Here is an 18,181-nt window from a genome sequence, read left to right as displayed (position 1 = left end):
CGCAACTCTCCCCAGAGAAGTGGTATGGCTCACATATAATATAGCTCACCCGCAACTCTCCCCAGAGAAGTGGTATGGCTCACTTGTCTTATAGCTCACCAGCAACTCTCACCAGAGAAGTGGTATGGCCAACTTAAGATTTTATATATATTCCATCAACTGAGCTCAGCCACAACTCTCACCAGAGAAGTGGTATGGCGTATTTAAGGTTTTATAGATAGATTCCAGCAATTGAGCTCACCAGCAACCACCAGAGAAGTGGTATAGACCACGTAAAGTTCTGTATATATATAGTATTGTTCCACGAATCGTAAAGGAATGAATACACTTCCTACTGAATAAAAGAAGCTAAAGAGTAGACAGAACATGGGAGGGGCCTGGTCCGGTCCGGAGGGACTAAAGGAAAGCAAATTAGCAGGTAAGATCTAATTTCTCCTTCCTTAGCGTCCCTCCGGACCGGACCAGGATTGGACTGATGGGAAGTACCAAAGCAGTAATCTGAAGGGAGGGACCTTATGAAAACTGCAGAGAAATGTTGATGCTGCATAGGCCACCTGGCGACAACTAACATGTAGTGTGTCCCAATGAGCAAAATAAAATGAAACTAGGACTAAGTTGCCAACTTACCAATGTGCACCGAGAGCACCAAAAATCGCCGTAGTAAGAATAGAGCCCGCTTCTGAAGTTGTGGAATATGTTGTAATACGCTGTGGAACTGCCCTCTCAGCGAGAAGAGAAATAGACATTCTCATTTCCTTGATCCTTCGCGATATAGCGGGTTAGAAACAATGAAAAACTTTTAAGCCTACTGGCTAGAAGGACAAAACCAATAAGAAAAAACCGATTGGGAAAGGTGAAAACTTTAAACTACAGCAGACCGAAAAGAAGTTACCAACCATAGAAGTATTCCACACATAGATCTACTTGCTGCAATGGCTACTGGGAAACACTGCTTGAAGAGGAAAACTTTATAGAAAAAGTTATGGCTACTAGAAAACAGAACTTTAAGAGTCTGTTCACCTAGTTCACCTAGCTGGTGGACGAAGCGGGAGGTACAGGTGCAGGACTCCTTTAAGAAACCGCTTTGACAGTGGATGCTGCATAAGCGTGCGGTTGTCAACAGTATCATGCATCACTGATAGAGCTGCCAAATGAACTCTAATGGATGAGTAAGACAGACAAGATTTCGCAAGATGCAGAAGATATGCCAAAACATGCAAAATGGATACTGTTTGTGGAATGAAGTGGCGAGAGGAGTACCACAGAGTGAACCGTCGCCACTTTGATTCATAGGACTTTAATGTAGATTTCTGTCTGGAAGCAATTAAAACTTGAAGTACTTCCTGCGAAAATATCAAAGATGTTGCAGACCCAGTAACCACGCCATAAGTTTGAGTGACTGGGGGTCCGGATGTAGAAGGGTGCCTTGGTTCTGCGTAAACACCTAGTGAGATGATGGAAGAAACGCATAAAGAAGGCTGAAAAACCCCTGCTGGACGTTGGCATCTGTCCCTGTCTCCGTCAAGACTGTTGCTGAACGGAAGAAGCAAGAAATGTTCGTGAGCCTGAAGGCAAAAAGAGATAGCCCTGAAGTGTCGCAGTGAGGAAGTAAGGCTGAAAAAATGAGAGTCCATTCACCTAAATGCAGGGTGACACAACTAAGAAAAAATGAGTACAAACTCAAGAGTATACTCTTAACTCCTCCTTGGTGGATGACATAACCCATTGCCATGGCAAGGACCAACATAGCTCTCTCCGCCTTGTTTGTCAGTAGGGAAAACAAAATTCACCCGAAGGTAAAACGAATTGCTGAGGTCCCCCAGAAAAAAAGTATATACAAAAAAGCTTCTGCCAAAAAGTGTACTGCACGAAGCATCCCAATGACAGAACTAAGGTTCTTGAGATAACTAGATGACACTTAAATAGCGCGATTGATGACCCTGAGATTCGTAATAGGATGAAGGAAAATTCCTTCTTGGGCATTAGAAAGTAAAATTGCATTCTGCAGAATAGAGCGAGGAAATGGCCGAAGGCCCAAGGTCACCAAGAAAAATATAAACTGGGATGTTTGCAGAGGAGACAAAAGACTGTGCGCCAACCTGACTAAACAAAGAGAAAATCAGAGATATCTGATGAGAGATCAAATGAGAGGCCTGGCTACAATCACCACCCAACCCAGAGACTGTAAGAAATGCAACACCTGGTGCGTGACCTGAGAACTCTGCTGATAAGACTTTCTCCAATTAGGCAGTCGTCTAGGTAAGAATGAAATGACCCTAAGAGCGCAATGAACATCCTCTTAGATCTATAAAAGAACGGAAGAGAGAGTACTGCTGAAAATGACCGGTTAATGCATAAGCAAAAAACTAGCCATTCTCTGGATCCTGAGGAGAAGAGGAAGGGTGACCAAGGACACCAGTTAAATAGGGCTACAAACTCCAACCCTATCTCTATGGCGTTCCATAGTTGGGTAAGTTCTGAATATAGAAAGTTCTGAATATAGGAGTCCACCAGCTATGGTAGTACGCTCCGGACAGAAAAAAATTGTCCCAGTATGAACGTCTGATTCACCAGCCTGTAATTTCTTGGATCTCCCTAATCCACATACCACTAATCCATGTACCACGGTCATGCGTCCTCCCTCACTGAGATGTAGATTGTAAGCTCCTTTGAGCAGGGAACGTCCTTCTTTGTTAATTTGTACAGCGCTGCGTAACCCTAGTAGCGCTCTAGAAATGTTAAGTAGTAGTAGTAGTACCAGACTCACACCCAATAGATATGAATGTTGAGCTTGTTTCAGGTTAAAACACCGAACCTAGGCCCAGGGTCCCCGGTGTTCCTAGTGGTGAACAGCCATGGCAAATATTGTATGCGTTAGTTTGCAGAATTATTGCAAAGCCTTGCTTTTGGAGCAGAGATTTCTGTTCGATACTCTCGTGAGAGGTTTTTTTTTTTTTTTTTCTTTAATGCTGTTCTGGCTGTAGAAAGGTGGACATTTGAGCTTCCCCAGAATGGCAAAACTTATGTACCTATGCCCATTAGATATGAATGCTGGACTTGATGGACTTTAGGCCTTACCCAGCATAACCATACTTATGTACCTATGGTATAAATACACAGGAAGTGAGTGAATCCCCTTCCAATTGAAAGAACACTCTGGAGTGAAGGCGCATAGAATGAAAATGAAAAAGGACAAACTTGGAAATTACCTGTAACGAAAAAAGTGAAGTTGTGCCACAGCCACTTGGTGAAGGCAGTGTAGACAAGACTGTATCTGAATTCAAGAAAGCTTGATATAACATCAGGTCTCTAAGGAAGAGGAAGAGATAGCAGATGGTATGTATAGGCATACTGGACCAAACCAGGATGTTTATAATCTGCTAATGCTGAACTGATAGAGTAGAGACAAACACGAGTAGATGGTTTGAGGACCGTCCACTATCTTTAAGTGAAAGGATGACTTTATTCTCTAAGTGACCATATGTCCTGTAAAAACCAGAAGAAAGCTAAAATGAAATATGAGAGGCTTCAAGGCAGTTGGAAAAGAAGGGAAGACATGAATAAAGCATGCCTGCTAAGGCAGCTGAGTGACTGGGAGCTTGGTAGACAGGACTGTCCCTCAGAGAATATGAAAGAGCTGATATATTCCCATGGCATCTGAACAATATACTGTATGCCTCTAGAGAAGGCTTCTTAAAGTCGGAAAAAGAAAACACTGTATAACACTACAGCCATTGAGTGTCTGTTAAGTTCTTAAAACACTATATAACATCATAGGCATGGAGTAAAATGCTTGAAAGGAACTAAGATATTATGGTCAGAATTGCAAAGTACCAATCAATTGACTCTTAGACAATGTAGTCCTATTCACCAGGGAATGAGAAAGACAGAAATTTACTCTATGCCTATAGAGAAAGTTTCTAAAGTTCTTAAAACACTGTATAATACTACAGCTATTGAGGAAAATGCTTGAAATGAATTATGATATTATGATAAGATGTAGATTTTCCACCAGGCAATGAAAAATGACTGAGCACCAGAAAAAACTAGTGTTAACAGCCCCGTGATACATAGAAATTTAAAAGAAGAAAAGCTTGTTATATATCCATATATGAAAGGAGCCCCCTTTCAATCAAATATTGCCTGCTGATGTGAAGAGCATTTTAGAATACGCCGTTCAGCACATACAAAAGTGTACACATCTTGGAGCCGAACTGCTCTATGAACTGCAGCCTTACCTTCAGCAGAGAGATCCCCGACTGATAAGATGGAGGGAGAAACAAAATGGCCGCCGTTCGCACCACTGGCCCTGTGGTGATCGTCGACAGCGCGCCCAACACCTCCGAACAAGTGAAGCCCAGTGGAACGGCGAAGAAACAACAGCCGGCGAAAAAGGCCCCGAAAAAAACAGAGGCAGCACTGGACCCGAAGAAACCTTGAAGGGAGAGCAAAATTTACACATTCCGGCTGCGTGAACTGCGCCTGACCGACAGCAGCTGTTTGAACTTTTAAGCCATATCAGAAAAAACAGGTGGCCGCGCTTATGCAGTTCGCACCTTTCTTTTTTTTTTTTCATTTCTTTAAACTGCCGCTGCCAAAACGCAAGAAAATGGAGGAAATTAAATCTGACGAGAAAAATCGCTGTTTAAAGTCACAGACACTGAATTATTTTCTTGTTTTTTTTTATAACCCCTCAATCATAATAAGTACATAAGTAGTGCCATACTGGGAAAGACCAAAGGTCCATCTAGCCCAGCATCCTGTCACCGACAGTGGCCAATCCAGGTCAAGGGCACCTGGCACGCTCCCCAAACGTAAAAACATTCCAGACAAGTTATACCTAAAAATGAGGAATTTTTCCAGTCCATTTAATAGCGGTCTATGGACTTGTCCTTTAGGAATCTATCTAACCCCTTTTTAAACTCCGTCAAGCTAACCGCCCGTACCACGTTCTCCGGCAATGAATTCCAGAGTCTAATTACACGTTGGGTGAAGAAAAATTTTCTCCGATTCGTTTTAAATTTACCACACTGTAGCTTCAACTCATGCCCTCTAGTCCTAGTATTTTTGGATAGCGTGAACAGTCGCTTCACATCCACCCGATCCATTCCACTCATTATTTTATACACTTCTATCATATCTCCCCTCAGCCGTCTCTTCTCCAAGCTGAAAAGCCCTAGCCTTCTCAGCCTCTCTTCATAGGAAAGTCGTCCCATCCCCACTATCATTTTCGTCGCCCTTCGCTGTACCTTTTCCAATTCTACTATATCTTTTTTGAGATACGGAGACCAGTACTGAACACAATACTCCAGGTGCGGTCGCACCATGGAGCGATACAACGGCATTATAACATCCGCACACCTGGACTCCATACCCTTCCTAATAACACCCAACATTCTATTCGCTTTCCTAGCCGCAGCAGCACACTGAGCAGAAGGTTTCAGCGTATCATCGACGACGACACCCAGATCCCTTTCTTGATCCGTAACTCCTAACGCGGAACCTTGCAAGACGTAGCTATAATTCGGGTTCCTCTTACCCACATGCATCACTTTGCACTTGTCAACATTGAACTTCATCTGCCACTTGCACGCCCATTCTCCCAGTCTCGCAAGGTCCTCCTGTAATCGTTCACATTCCTCCTGCGACTTGACGACCCTGAATAATTTTGTGTCATCGGCGAATTTAATTACCTCACTAGTTATTCCCATCTCTAGGTCATTTATAAATACATTAAAAAGCAACGGACCCAGCACAGACCCCTGCGGGACCCCACTAACTACCCTCCTCCACTGAGAATACTGGCCACGCAATCCTACTCTCTGCTTCCTATCTTTCAACCAGTTCTTAATCCATAATAATACCCTACCTCCGATTCCATGACTCTGCAATTTCTTCAGGAGTCTTTCGTGCGGCACTTTGTCAAACGCCTTCTGAAAATCCAGATATACAATATCAACCGGCTCCCCATTGTCCACATGTTTGCTTACCCCCTCAAAAAAATGCATTAGATTGGTGAGGCAAGACTTCCCTTCACTAAATCCGTGCTGACTTTGTCTCATCAGTCCATGTTTTTGTATATGCTCTGCAATTTTATTCTTAATAATAGCCTCCACCATCTTGCCCGGCACCGACGTCAGACTCACCGGTCTATAATTTCCCGGATCTCCTCTGGAACCTTTCTTAAAATCGGAGTAACATTGGCTACCCTCCAGTCTTCCGGTATTACACTCGATTTTAGGGACAGATTGCATATTTCTAACAGTAGCTCCGCAAGTTCATTTTTTAGTTCTATTAATACTCTGGGATGAATACCATCAGGTCCCGGTGATTTACTACTCTTCAGCTTGCTGAACTGACCCATTACATCCTCCAAGGTTACAGAGAATTTGTTTAGTTTCTCCGACTCCCCCGCTTCAAATATTCTTTCCGGCACCGGTGTCCCCCCCAAATCCTCCTCGGTGAAGACCGAAGCAAAGAATTCATTTAATTTCTCCGCTACGGCTTTGTCCTCCTTGATCGCCCCTTTAACACCATTTTCGTCCAGCGGCCCAACCGACTCTTTGGCCGGTTTCCTGCTTTTAATGTATCTAAAAAAGTTTTTACTATGTATTTTTGCTTCCAACGCTAATTTCTTCTCAAAGTCCTTTTTTGCCCTCCTTATCTCCGCTTTGCATTTGGCTTGGCATTCCTTATGATCTATCCTGCCTGCTCGTTAGAAGTCTGGGGAAAGAAAGGCTGCTTCTTTGAATTTCCTTTTATTTGATTTAATTCTTTTAAAGCAGCTACCTGTTAAAAGTGGCTGCCTCTCCCAAAGACGGTACACCTTTCCAGAGAAAGGGACGGCCCTTCCCTGCTAAGCCAGGGAGATGGGGAGGAAGGGGGGTGGACTCGAGACACCCGAGTTTAACACCCCCGAGGCTGTCAAAGAAAGAAGAGAAAGGAAACCCTGTCAAGCCTCTAAATAAGATTCCAGGCACAGAAGAATTATCACAAATATCTGTAATATCTAAAGAGAAAAGGAGAGAGACTAATGGGCTCACTTCCTACCTGCTGGGAGACTGAGAAAATACTGAGGCTAAGGTCACATGGCCAGGGCTCCTATTGGCTCTCTAGAGTCAGAGTTTTTTCTCAGTCTCCACCTGCTGGTAGGCGAGCACAACCCATCAGTCCAATCCTGGTCCGGTCCGGAGGGACGCTAAGGAACACAGAGTTATTCCTAAAGTTGCTTGTTAAAGCCCCGATTATCCCAGGAATACGAGGCTTTGTGCAACACTTGGGTCCGCATTTACCACAACTACTGTGTGAGTCAGAATAAGTTAAAAAAAAAAAAAACCCAGCCTTAAATAGGATTGTGCTCAAAACTGGCCAGAGTTTTTCTTGCCTTGACACTTCACTGTCATGAATAAAATATGAACTGCTTTTCAGTATCAAATCAGTTTGCAAGTGCTATAACAGTGTGGGGAGGGGACAGGGGGAAGAGCATATGATCTGCTATTCAACAAAAAATAAGCAGATGAAATGGATGATAGAAAACCAAATGCTTATGCCAAAAAAAGCCAAGTGGAGTAACAGTTTCTACAGGGAAAACAGTTTTTACAGGGTTGAGAGAAAAGACAAAAATGTAAGAAATCTCCATCTAGAAAGTATGTGTTTTGTAGAGAAATAAAAACCACACCACACAAACAACTGCTGCCTCAGGATAAAGTTACACCACCAGAGTTCCTAAAGATAGAACACTGATTACAAGTTTGCAGAGAAGACTTGAGCTCTGCTTTGCAGAGAAAAAATAATCTTGAGTCAACTGACTCTAAATTCCAACACTTCTAGCAAGTACTTTTATAAAGCCCTGCTACAAACCAACTACAGAAGAAGAATGTTTGATTACAATTAGTAAGACAAATAGGTTTTCTGATTATCCCTGGCAAAACTTCCAAGCCTGATTATCTCTGGCAAAACTTCCAAGCTGAAACCACAGCTTGAGGTAAAAGTAATTGTCTTGAGAAAGTTTTTGTAACCTTTTACCCTTGTCACTGACCCTAAATTGCACATACAGTGGGGGAAATAAGTATTTGATCCCTTGCTGATTTTGTAAGTTTGCCCACTGACAAAGACATGAGCAGCCCATAATTGAAGGGTAGGTTATTGGTAACAGTGAGAGATAGCACATCACAAATTAAATCCGGAAAATCACATTGTGGAAAGTATATGAATTTATTTGCATTCTGCAGAGGGAAATAAGTATTTAATCCCTCTGGCAAACAAGACCTAATACTTGGTGGCAAAACCCTTGTTGGCAAGCACAGCGGTCAGACGTCTTCTGTAGTTGATGATGAGGTTTGCACACATGTCAGGAGGAATTTTGGTCCACTCCTCTTTGCAGATCATCTCTAAATCATTAAGAGTTCTGGGCTGTCGCTTGGCAACTCGCAGCTTCAGCTCCCTCCATAAGTTTTCAATGGGATTAAGGTCTGGTGACTGGCTAGGCCACTCCATGACCCTAATGTGCTTCTTCCTGAGCCACTCCTTTGTTGCCTTGGCTGTATGTTTTGGGTCATTGTCGTGCTGGAAGACCCAGCCACGACCCATTTTTAAGGCCCTGGCGGAGGGAAGGAGGTTGTCACTCAGAATTGTACGGTACATGGCCCCATCCATTCTCCCATTGATGCGGTGAAGTAGTCCTGTGCCCTTAGCAGAGAAACACCCCCAAAACATAACATTTCCACCTCCATGCTTGACAGTGGGGACGGTGTTCTTTGGGTCATAGGCAGCATTTCTCTTCCTCCAAACACGGCGAGTTGAGTTCATGCCAAAGAGCTCAATTTTTGTCTCATCTGACCACAGCACCTTCTCCCAATCACTCTCGGCATCATCCAGGTGTTCACTGGCAAACTTCAGACGGGCCGTCACATGTGCCTTCCGGAGCAGGGGGACCTTGCGGGCACTGCAGGATTGCAATCCGTTATGTCGTAATGTGTTACCAATGGTTTTCGTGGTGACAGTGGTCCCAGCTGCCTTGAGATCATTGACAAGTTCCCCCCTTGTAGTTGTAGGCTGATTTCTAACCTTCCTCATGATCAAGGATACCCCACGAGGTGAGATTTTGCGTGGAGCCCCAGATCTTTGTCGATTGACAGTCATTTTGTACTTCTTCCATTTTCTTACTATGGCACCAACAGTTGTCTCCTTCTCGCCCAGCGTCTTACTGATGGTTTTGTAGCCCATTCCAGCCTTGTGCAGGTGTATGATCTTATCCCTGACATCCTTAGACAGCTCCTTGCTCTTGGCCATTTTGTAGAGGTTAGAGTCTGACTGATTCACTGAGTCTGTGGACAGGTGTCTTTCATACAGGTGACCATTGCCGACAGCTGTCTGTCATGCAGGTAACGAGTTGATTTGGAGCATCTACCTGGTCTGTAGGGGCCAGATCTCTTACTGGTTGGTGGGGGATCAAATACTTATTTCCCTCTGCAGAATGCAAATAAATTCATATACTTTCCACAATGTGATTTTCCGGATTTAATTTGTGATGTGCTATCTCTCACTGTTACCAATAACCTACCCTTCAATTATGGGCTGCTCATGTCTTTGTCAGTGGGCAAACTTACAAAATCAGCAAGGGATCAAATACTTATTTCCCCCACTGTATAAAGTTTTTTCCCCTCCAAATTCATCTGCCTGTGTTTCTCAAAGTCAGCACACCTCCTTGAGAACATAACTACAATACTTTTACCTTACAGCATATGATACTCTTATAAAGATACTGCACTTTTTTTCACTCAATTTCTCACTCCTTTACCCTTCATTTTCAACAGTTCTCTCAGAATTATAAATACAAACTAGAACCAAAAAAAAAAAAAAGGGAAAAAAGTACCTTTTTTATTGGACTAATTTACTATGAAAAAGGTATACCTATTCCTGATTTCCTCTACTATTGCAAAGATGTCGCACTGAATGGTTTCTGATCTTTAAACAAAATACAATAGACAAAGGGAATCTGATTGAACCAGGTAATATTTCATTGTGGTGGGGTGGAAGGAAGAGAAAAAACCAGGCCCCCCCCCAGTCCACGTTTGAGACCCCCCAAAAGTGGACTGGGGGAAGTTATCCAACACCAACATCACCCATGTGAATAAGTAACTGCCCCCTTAGTTACACAACCAATTGATTAAAAGTAATTGACTATTAGATTTAACTGACCATAGCTAGGCTTGATAGCAGCCGGCCCTGTTGAATCTAAACAATCTCATCTGGAAAGAGTTACAAAGCCATTTCTAAAAGCTCTGGGACTCCAGTGAACCACAATGAGACCCATTATCTCCACATGGAGAAGACTAGAACCATGGTGAACCTTCCCAGCCTGCCAAAATTACTCCAAGAATGCACTGACAACTTAGAGAAGTCACAAAACATCCCAGATCATCCAAAGAACTACAGGTCTCTCTCTAACTTAAGGTCAGTGTTCATGACTCCACAGTAAGTAAGAGACTTGGGAGAAAATGGGATTCACTGGAGAGTAACAAGGGGGAAACTGCTGCTACCCAAGGGCCGATGCTCAAAAATAGCATCAGTGATAAAAGGGGTTAGCGCCGGATTTGTGTGCACCTTATGCAGCATTAAATGCTCAGAAGGCTTAAGCACAGGTGCTAACATATATGCACCAAAGATGGCCACAAACTACATTCTAATGTTTTTAAAGGGTGCTAATGAGGTCAGGAACTATTCCAGTGCGGTAATACCCAGAAGCAAATGGTGGTCTATAAAACGCCAAAATTTACTGACAACTCAAGGAAAGCATTGATGGGTTTGAGAGAGGATTGCTTCTTAGTTTCTCACATAGTTTTGTCTTCCTTTGGAAGCGGAAAGAATACATAATGAACAGGGTAGAAGATTTAGTATACAATGAGAAGAGGCAAAAAGTATGGCACACACAATTGCAAGGGGAAAACCAATATTAAGTGATTACTGTGAAACAAATAGTTTCTTTCAAGCTCATAGTTATCAGCGAGATAACTGGGTGACCCTTGGAATAGATAAAGTTGGACATACTTGGATACGTCTCTGAAGGGCCAATGCTCAAAGCCGTGTGCAGATGGGCCAACAATGCAATAGTAACAAAAAAATTGAAATTTTATATGTGGTTAAATCATGCTATTAAACCAAAAGTGGAGGGAGGAACATGCGCAGCGCATGTGCACAAACATTTTGCAGTAAGTGTGGCTTTTGTGTGGATGCACAGAAAAACAAATGTGTTAGCACACTGGCATTTGTTCTTCAGAAGCACTTAAATAAGAGCCTCACAAATATTACTAGCACATGGAATTTTTGTGACTTCATCTTGAGTTTTGTGTTCAATTCTGGTCACCATATCTCAGAAAAGATATTGAGAATTAGAAAAGGTTCAAAGAAGAGATGCCAAAATGAAAAAGGGAATGGAACGCCTCTCATATGAGGAAAGGCTAAAGAGGTTACGGCTCTTTAGCTTGAAAAAGAGACGGCTGAGGGGGGATAGGATTTTGTAGACCTCAATCATAAGGAGTGATGTAGAATGAGTAAGACTGAATCGATTTTTCATCCTTTCAAAAAGTATAAAGACCAGGGGGCACTCAATTAAATTACGTGTAAGTACTTTTAAAACAGATAGGAGGAAATATTTTTTTTCAAAGAATAGCTAAGCTCTGGAACTTGTTGCCAGAGGATATGGTTAACAGTGGTTAGCGTATCAGGGTTTTAAAAAAGGTTTGGAAAAATTCCTGGAGGAAAAGTCCATAGTCTGCTATTAAGACGGACATGGGGGAAACCACTGCTTGCTCTGGGATTGGTAGCATGAAATGTTACTACTATTTGGGTTTCTGACAAGTACCTGTCACCTGGATTGGCCACTGTTGGAAGCAGGTTGGAAGCAGGATACTGGGCTAGATAGAATTGATCTGGCCTAGTATGACTATTCTTATGTTTTCATTTAGGCGCAGAACAGGCGTGGATGTGTGCTTTTACCCTAGGTTTCACTCAGTCACACCCACATGTTTGTTACTTCCCGTCTGCCTTTAAAACTTGCAGGAGCCTTCTGCTTCTGAAAGATGACAAAAAACCAGTAGATCAATCTGAAAAATTGACAAGAAAGCCTCTTTTTAAAACCTTCAACACTGCCCTGGTGAAAAATTTTACCCTTATAGGCCCATCATTTCCTTCTGTGCATTTTAGCATTCCCATCTGTGCACTGCAAAGGTATACTTACTGACCTCATTAATATTCATTTAAATACAATTTGTGGCCATCTTTACTGCACACGATAACACTAGCGATCGAGCCCCCTGAGTATCTGGCACACAACATACATGTAAACCCGACATTAACTGCACATTTATGTTCATGAGAGTTTTGAGCATTAGCCCCAGAGTTTTCAGACGGAGTGACAGTAGTGAACTGAATAGGCAGAAAATCTTCTGAAATTTTTTACTAATTCGCATAAGGTAGTACTGAGGAAATCCTATGACCGACAAAAGCCAGAGACCTCATCAGAAGCAACATTTCCTCTGTGGGAATCTTTCATCCCAGATACTTTTATCTCACATGCAATGTCTCCCAATCTATTAAGGACTGATACATAAAAATATGAAATTCAGATGAGTTCAGCCATAGGTTGGTCTATTACACTCCCAAAGCAGATATTTAAGAGGTATAATATCAAAATGAAAAATAATATTTGCATAGCAAAAATTAGCTCTAAGATTTTTGGTCATGAAAAAATGCTAACACACAGACAACTCTGATGCAATGCCCCTTCTATGAAACAACTGGAGTGAATGGAACTGTTCAGCCAAACATATAATATGTTAACAACAAAAACGGGGGAGAGAAGTAACAGAGCAGTCATTGTTTACAAATACAGTGCAGGCTTATGTGAACTTCTTTACTATTTAGGCAGCTTTAAATTAATACAGTTTGAATGGTACTGTTACAGCAGCAGCACCAAGCAGAGAGATGTGAGATATTATTGTGTAGGCTAAAACGCAATGCCATGCATATGAATCCTAGAAAGGATTACTAATTAAAATCTCAGTTTACTATGTTTAGTTCACAAGGGCACTTTCAATGTTCACATTCACACCAATATTCAGAAGTCTCTGGATAATACGCCTACATCTTTTAGTTTATTTGGTATTTAGATCACGCCTTTTCAATAATAGGTCAAGGTGAGTTATAGTCAGGTACACTAGGTGTTTCCCTATCTCCAGAGGGCTTAAAGTCTAAGTATGTGCCTGAGGCAATAAAGGATTAAGTGAGTTGTCCAAGGAGCATCAGTGGGATTTGAACCCTAGCTTTTCTGGTTCTCAGTTCACTAGTCTAACCACTCAACTCCTCCAGTATTGTGACTGCTGAAATACAACTAAAAAAAATGAAGCGACATTGCCTCTATATTGCATGCTAGACAGAGGGTTCTTTTTCCTTTTCTTCATGAAAACTGTTTCAGGAGGTAGGTAGAGAACAACACAGGGACTGGGACAGAGCCCACGGGCCAGGGATGGGGATAAACTTTGTCCCCGTGTTGTTCTCTACTTTGAAGCCTGTTAATGAACTGGACCGTTATTTATTTGAGTGATGCAGACGATATTTTTATTTTTTGGAAAAACAAGAAAATATGCTAGCCACAACTGGCAAAATTTGCATGGGGGATCCTGTACATTCTTGCTACCAGCACATCTTTTGAGAAGACCTCTTCTACTGCAGGAAGGAATGTGGAAGATGGGAGAGCTAGACTGAATCCTGAGATTGTTGATGATTTATTGATGCAAAAATATCATAAACAGTGCTTTATAGGGCATATTTCTCCCCCGCTAGAGCATACAGAACAGGTTTATTTTGTACTCTTGGACATTTTAACAGGGTGGATTAGGATTCACTGGGGTAGTAGAAGTCAGCTATTGTTGGGGTTGGAAGGGTAGAGGGTGGTGGTGGTGGTGGGGTTATAGTTGCTCATTGTTGTTATTATTTTCTATTTGTGATTTATAAGCAACAGTTGCAGAGACCGCGTGATGTATTGAGGAGTGAGGACATGTTTCAGCTCTCTCCCAGGTTCCTGTGCCTGAATCACCTCTATTACAGCCTGAAGTAACTTACCATTCCTGGAACACTGGTACTGGCGATACTTCTTATTGTTTATGGACAAATTTCTGACCACTTTTGGAGGCGAGATGTCTGGGAAATCCACGAATAAAAAATCAGGATAGATTTAGAAGCACCAATATACTGTAGGACACCATTAACTTGGAGATTTCCCACACACTTAAAACATAATAAAGAATTTCTTAAATATTTACAAGAAAAATGGCCAGACTACCTTACTAATAACAGGCAGCACAGACAACCTCAGCTTTTTTGGGATGCCGGCAAGACATTCCTCAGAGAAGACATTATTGCTTATCTTTGCAAGCGGAAAAAAATATTGGCCTTAAGTACAATTAACTTAGAAAACGTAGAAACAAAAAGGCCCATATTAATAATATGACGTCTATGAACAAATATTTAATAGCCCAAACAGCACTTAACACTTTGATACATGAAAAAACTATGAGAGGCTTATTATTTTATAACACAAGTTTGGAAACAAAGTGGCAAAACAATTGGCCCATTTGATTAGAGTCTGGGGAGGGTCGAGGGCAATACCTGCATTGAAGGACCCTTCGGGTACCCTGCATCACCGCACAGATAAAATTGCAGACCTTTTTTACCAACACTTTCAAGGGATTTATGCAGAAAGACCTCTTGGAGGTCATGAAGACTTCTAGGGTGTATTTTGCAAAGCAGCAATGTCTACACTTTCTGATTCTGCCAAGGAAGCCTTGAATTTACCACTGACGGACAAAGAACTTCAAACTGCCATCAACAGTCTAAAGATGTAAGTGGACTCATATACACCCATATCATTACTTAATGTGGACATTAAAATATTGGCCAAAGTACTTGCTACCCAACTGGCGGCCTATCTCCCTAAGCTTATAAGTCCAGCGCAGGCAGGGTTCAAACAGGGACGACAGTCTGTTCATAATGTTCGAAAAATCCTTTCTGCATGGGTTCATTGCAGAGCTAACAAGCTCCCAGCATTGGCTGTAAGTTTGAATGCAGAAAAGGCATTTGATACAGTAAACTGGAACCATTTATTTGCCTTCCTATCATATGTAGGAATCAGAGGTTGGTATTTTCAAGCAGTAACTGCTCTTTATGCACATCCTAGGGCTAAACTCTTAGTTAATGAAATACAAACATCCCCCTTCTTTGTTGAGAGAGGTACAATACAAGGATGTCCACTCTCCCCATTATTGTTTGTACTTTCTTTGGAACCTTTGCTGACATTAATTAATTCAGATCTGCTATTTCGGAGATTAGCATCTCTAATTTGGAAGTTAAAAGCTTAGCATTTGCAGACGATATCTTTCTTCTTTTAACTAATCTCCAAGACTCTTTGCCAAGATTGCTAACCATAATAGCAGAGTATAGGAGTTTGTCAGGGTTTACTCTGAATCTGACTAAATCTCAGGCTTTACCACAACTGCCGGAAGTTAAAAGTACATGGAAGGGAGAATTCCTATTGCAATGGGCCGACACAAAATTAAAATACCTATGGACCTCAAGTCATTGTAATCCCATAATATTAAAGATTTAGTCACTGACACAACACGTCGATTGGAGATGTGGATGCATTTACCTTTATCCTTGTGGGGGCGAATCCACCTTTTTAATATGGTGCTCTCTCTTAAATGGTTATATGTATTTCAAATGCTCCCTCTTTATCTGAGTCACTGTGATGAGAAACTGTTACATAGGAGCCTACAGAGGTTCTTGTGTAGGGGGCAAGAGATCTCGGCTTTCCATGGATGTGTTGCAGAAGCCCAGGGACCATGGAGGCATGGGATTGGTCAGTATTAGATACCTTTCCATAGCGAGTGGCACGCATCACATCAATGACTGGTATCGTGAAACAGACTATTTTTCAGACATGGCTTTGGAGCTGGGTTTATTATCCATACATTTTAGTTATTTTTTTCCATGCCCAGGCTCTCCAGCCTTCTGGGGTCCTGTGGGCTAACCCCCTTCTTTTGGCGGGTAAACGGACTTGGAGATGGCTCTGCAAATGACACGGTTTTTCCTCCACTGTGACCCCATACATGTCAACTTGTGCTAATCCTTCTTTTCCTCCAGGTCTAGGATCTAGTAAATTTCAACAATGGGCAGCACAAAGTTTAAAATACTTATTCCAAGTACTAACAGAGGAAGGCAAGATAAAACCTTTTGAACAATTACAACAGGAGTTTAAATTACAAGCAATTGATTCCTTTGCATATAGACTGCTTCATCATTATGTGTCCACTCTACCATGGACAGACCTGACAGAAGACGTGCAAGAGACTGTGAATGAGGCGCTGATCTTGGGATCGCACAAACAGTACCATCATCTCATCATCACATGTACTTAAAAGAGTCGACACCAGACTTAGATTATAAAAAGTTACCCCAAAAATGGTCTGTTGATTTATGTGATATTGAATCCAATCTTATACAAATCATACATAATGGATTGAGCAAGCGAGATGCCAGTTTAGTACATCAAGAGATGTTATATAAATTCGCTTTGCACTTACATATTTCTCCAAGTAGAGTGTTTACAATCTGCATGATCTCTGGGGACCACTGCCCAAAATGTAACTTCTCGGCGGCATCTTTGGAACACATGTTCTGGGCATGTCCTAGAGTCCAAAGTTTTTGGAAGTTGCTGTTGGATTCTATACAGTTGTGGTGGAACTGTAAAGTGCTATTGGAACCAAATCTACTCTTTGACAAGTATACAGTGGATGGACCAGAATCACCAGGCTTTCACTGATTTCTCACAAGCAATAGCAGTTCAACGTTTTTGGCAAGAAAGCAATTCTTTTCTCTTGGATACAGCCTACTCCACCTGCTTATCAGAGATGGCGCAGTCATCTTATCGAACAACTGCGATTAGAGCAGATAAGCATTCAGGATTTCAACAACTCTAAAGGACGGACATTCCAAGCTACATGGAAACCATTCAGGCTTACATTACCGCACAAAGCCAGAAGCAGGCTCTTGAACACATAACTCTAAAGTTTCTTGATGTACCAGGGAAAGGTATCTAGACTGCTCTTATATAACACTGTGTGCATACTAAATGGAGACAGGGGTGGGAAGGTTGGGGGAGGGGTATGCTGGATTTTTATTAATCAAAACATTGCTTATGGCAGTGTTATGACATCACTAATAAAAAAGAGAAACAAACCGTTGCACAGCATATTGCTCCTTTTTATACTTTAATAAAAAGATTTAAATATAAAATCATAAGTGTTAAAGGCTTTTGCAGATGAGGGCTCAGCCCGCAGGGACAGAGACAGAACCCAAGGTGACAGGGCAGGAGACTGAGAAACTCTGTGCCCATGTCATTCTCTAGAGGTAGGCATGCAATTAATATTATCAATTAGTCTTTGTCTATTCATATAGAATGAAAAATAAAAAATGATGAAATTTAAAAAAAAAAAAAACTTACCTACTTCCTTTCAGATAAGTCTAGAACAATAGGTTATATATCCAGCAGATGGATCTAGAGAAAAGAAAAAAAAAGCTCAGAGCTGACCACTCCCCTGGTGCACCCTTCAGCTTTTCAGTATTCGAAAATATCAAAGCTAAAACAACCAAATGCAATAGTTAAGTTTTGCGTTTCCAATTCACCAACAAAGCCAAACCTGACATGGTCAAAAACTATTTCATGGTCAGTAACCCAAGAATGAGAATATTATACATCAAGCCACAACTAGGCCAGTTATCTTCAGAGTGGACTACAACATTCATTGCTGGCTTTATGTACTGCAAATAATACCTATACACCTAATGCATAAGGATTTGTTGTGCTGCAAGCATGCACTAACACATTTTTGCTGGGGAAGCAAAAAAGCTAAAATTAAACTAGAGGGTTTATATGGTTACTGGCATCAGAGAAGGTTGAGCTTGCCAGACCCCGGCTTGTCTCCTCAAGCATGGCTTTTGGATAGTAATAATTTCACACAGGGCCGGTCTTAGCAGGTGCGGGGCCCTGTGCAGACCAATTTGGTGGGGCCCCGCCCCCACCCTAGCTCCACCCCATTGATAAGCAAAAATAATGCAAAATATC

The 18,181-nt window shown here is 41.8% G+C and overlaps 1 protein-coding gene across 3 annotated transcripts in view; it reads right to left on the bottom strand.

The window, feature by feature from the left end:
* Positions 1–18,181, bottom strand: part of MICAL3 (microtubule associated monooxygenase, calponin and LIM domain containing 3) — a 441,368-nt gene that overhangs the window by 363,292 nt on the left and 59,895 nt on the right. For 2 of the 3 annotated variants that reach the window (XM_030213786.1, XM_030213785.1), the window contains exon 3: positions 17,561–17,614. The gene's annotated coding sequence lies outside the window, so the exon portion shown is untranslated. Of the gene's footprint in view, positions 1–16,640; positions 16,993–17,560; positions 17,615–18,181 lie in introns of all 3 variants that reach the window. The other variant, XM_030213784.1, reaches the window with a different exon arrangement.

The sequence above is a fragment of the Microcaecilia unicolor genome, chromosome 9 (assembly GCF_901765095.1).
Source record: "Microcaecilia unicolor chromosome 9, aMicUni1.1, whole genome shotgun sequence".
NCBI classification, from domain to species: Eukaryota; Metazoa; Chordata; class Amphibia; order Gymnophiona; family Siphonopidae; genus Microcaecilia; species Microcaecilia unicolor.
The sequence above is the reverse complement of the archived record's forward strand: the minus strand, read 5'-3'. Positions and strand labels throughout refer to the sequence as shown.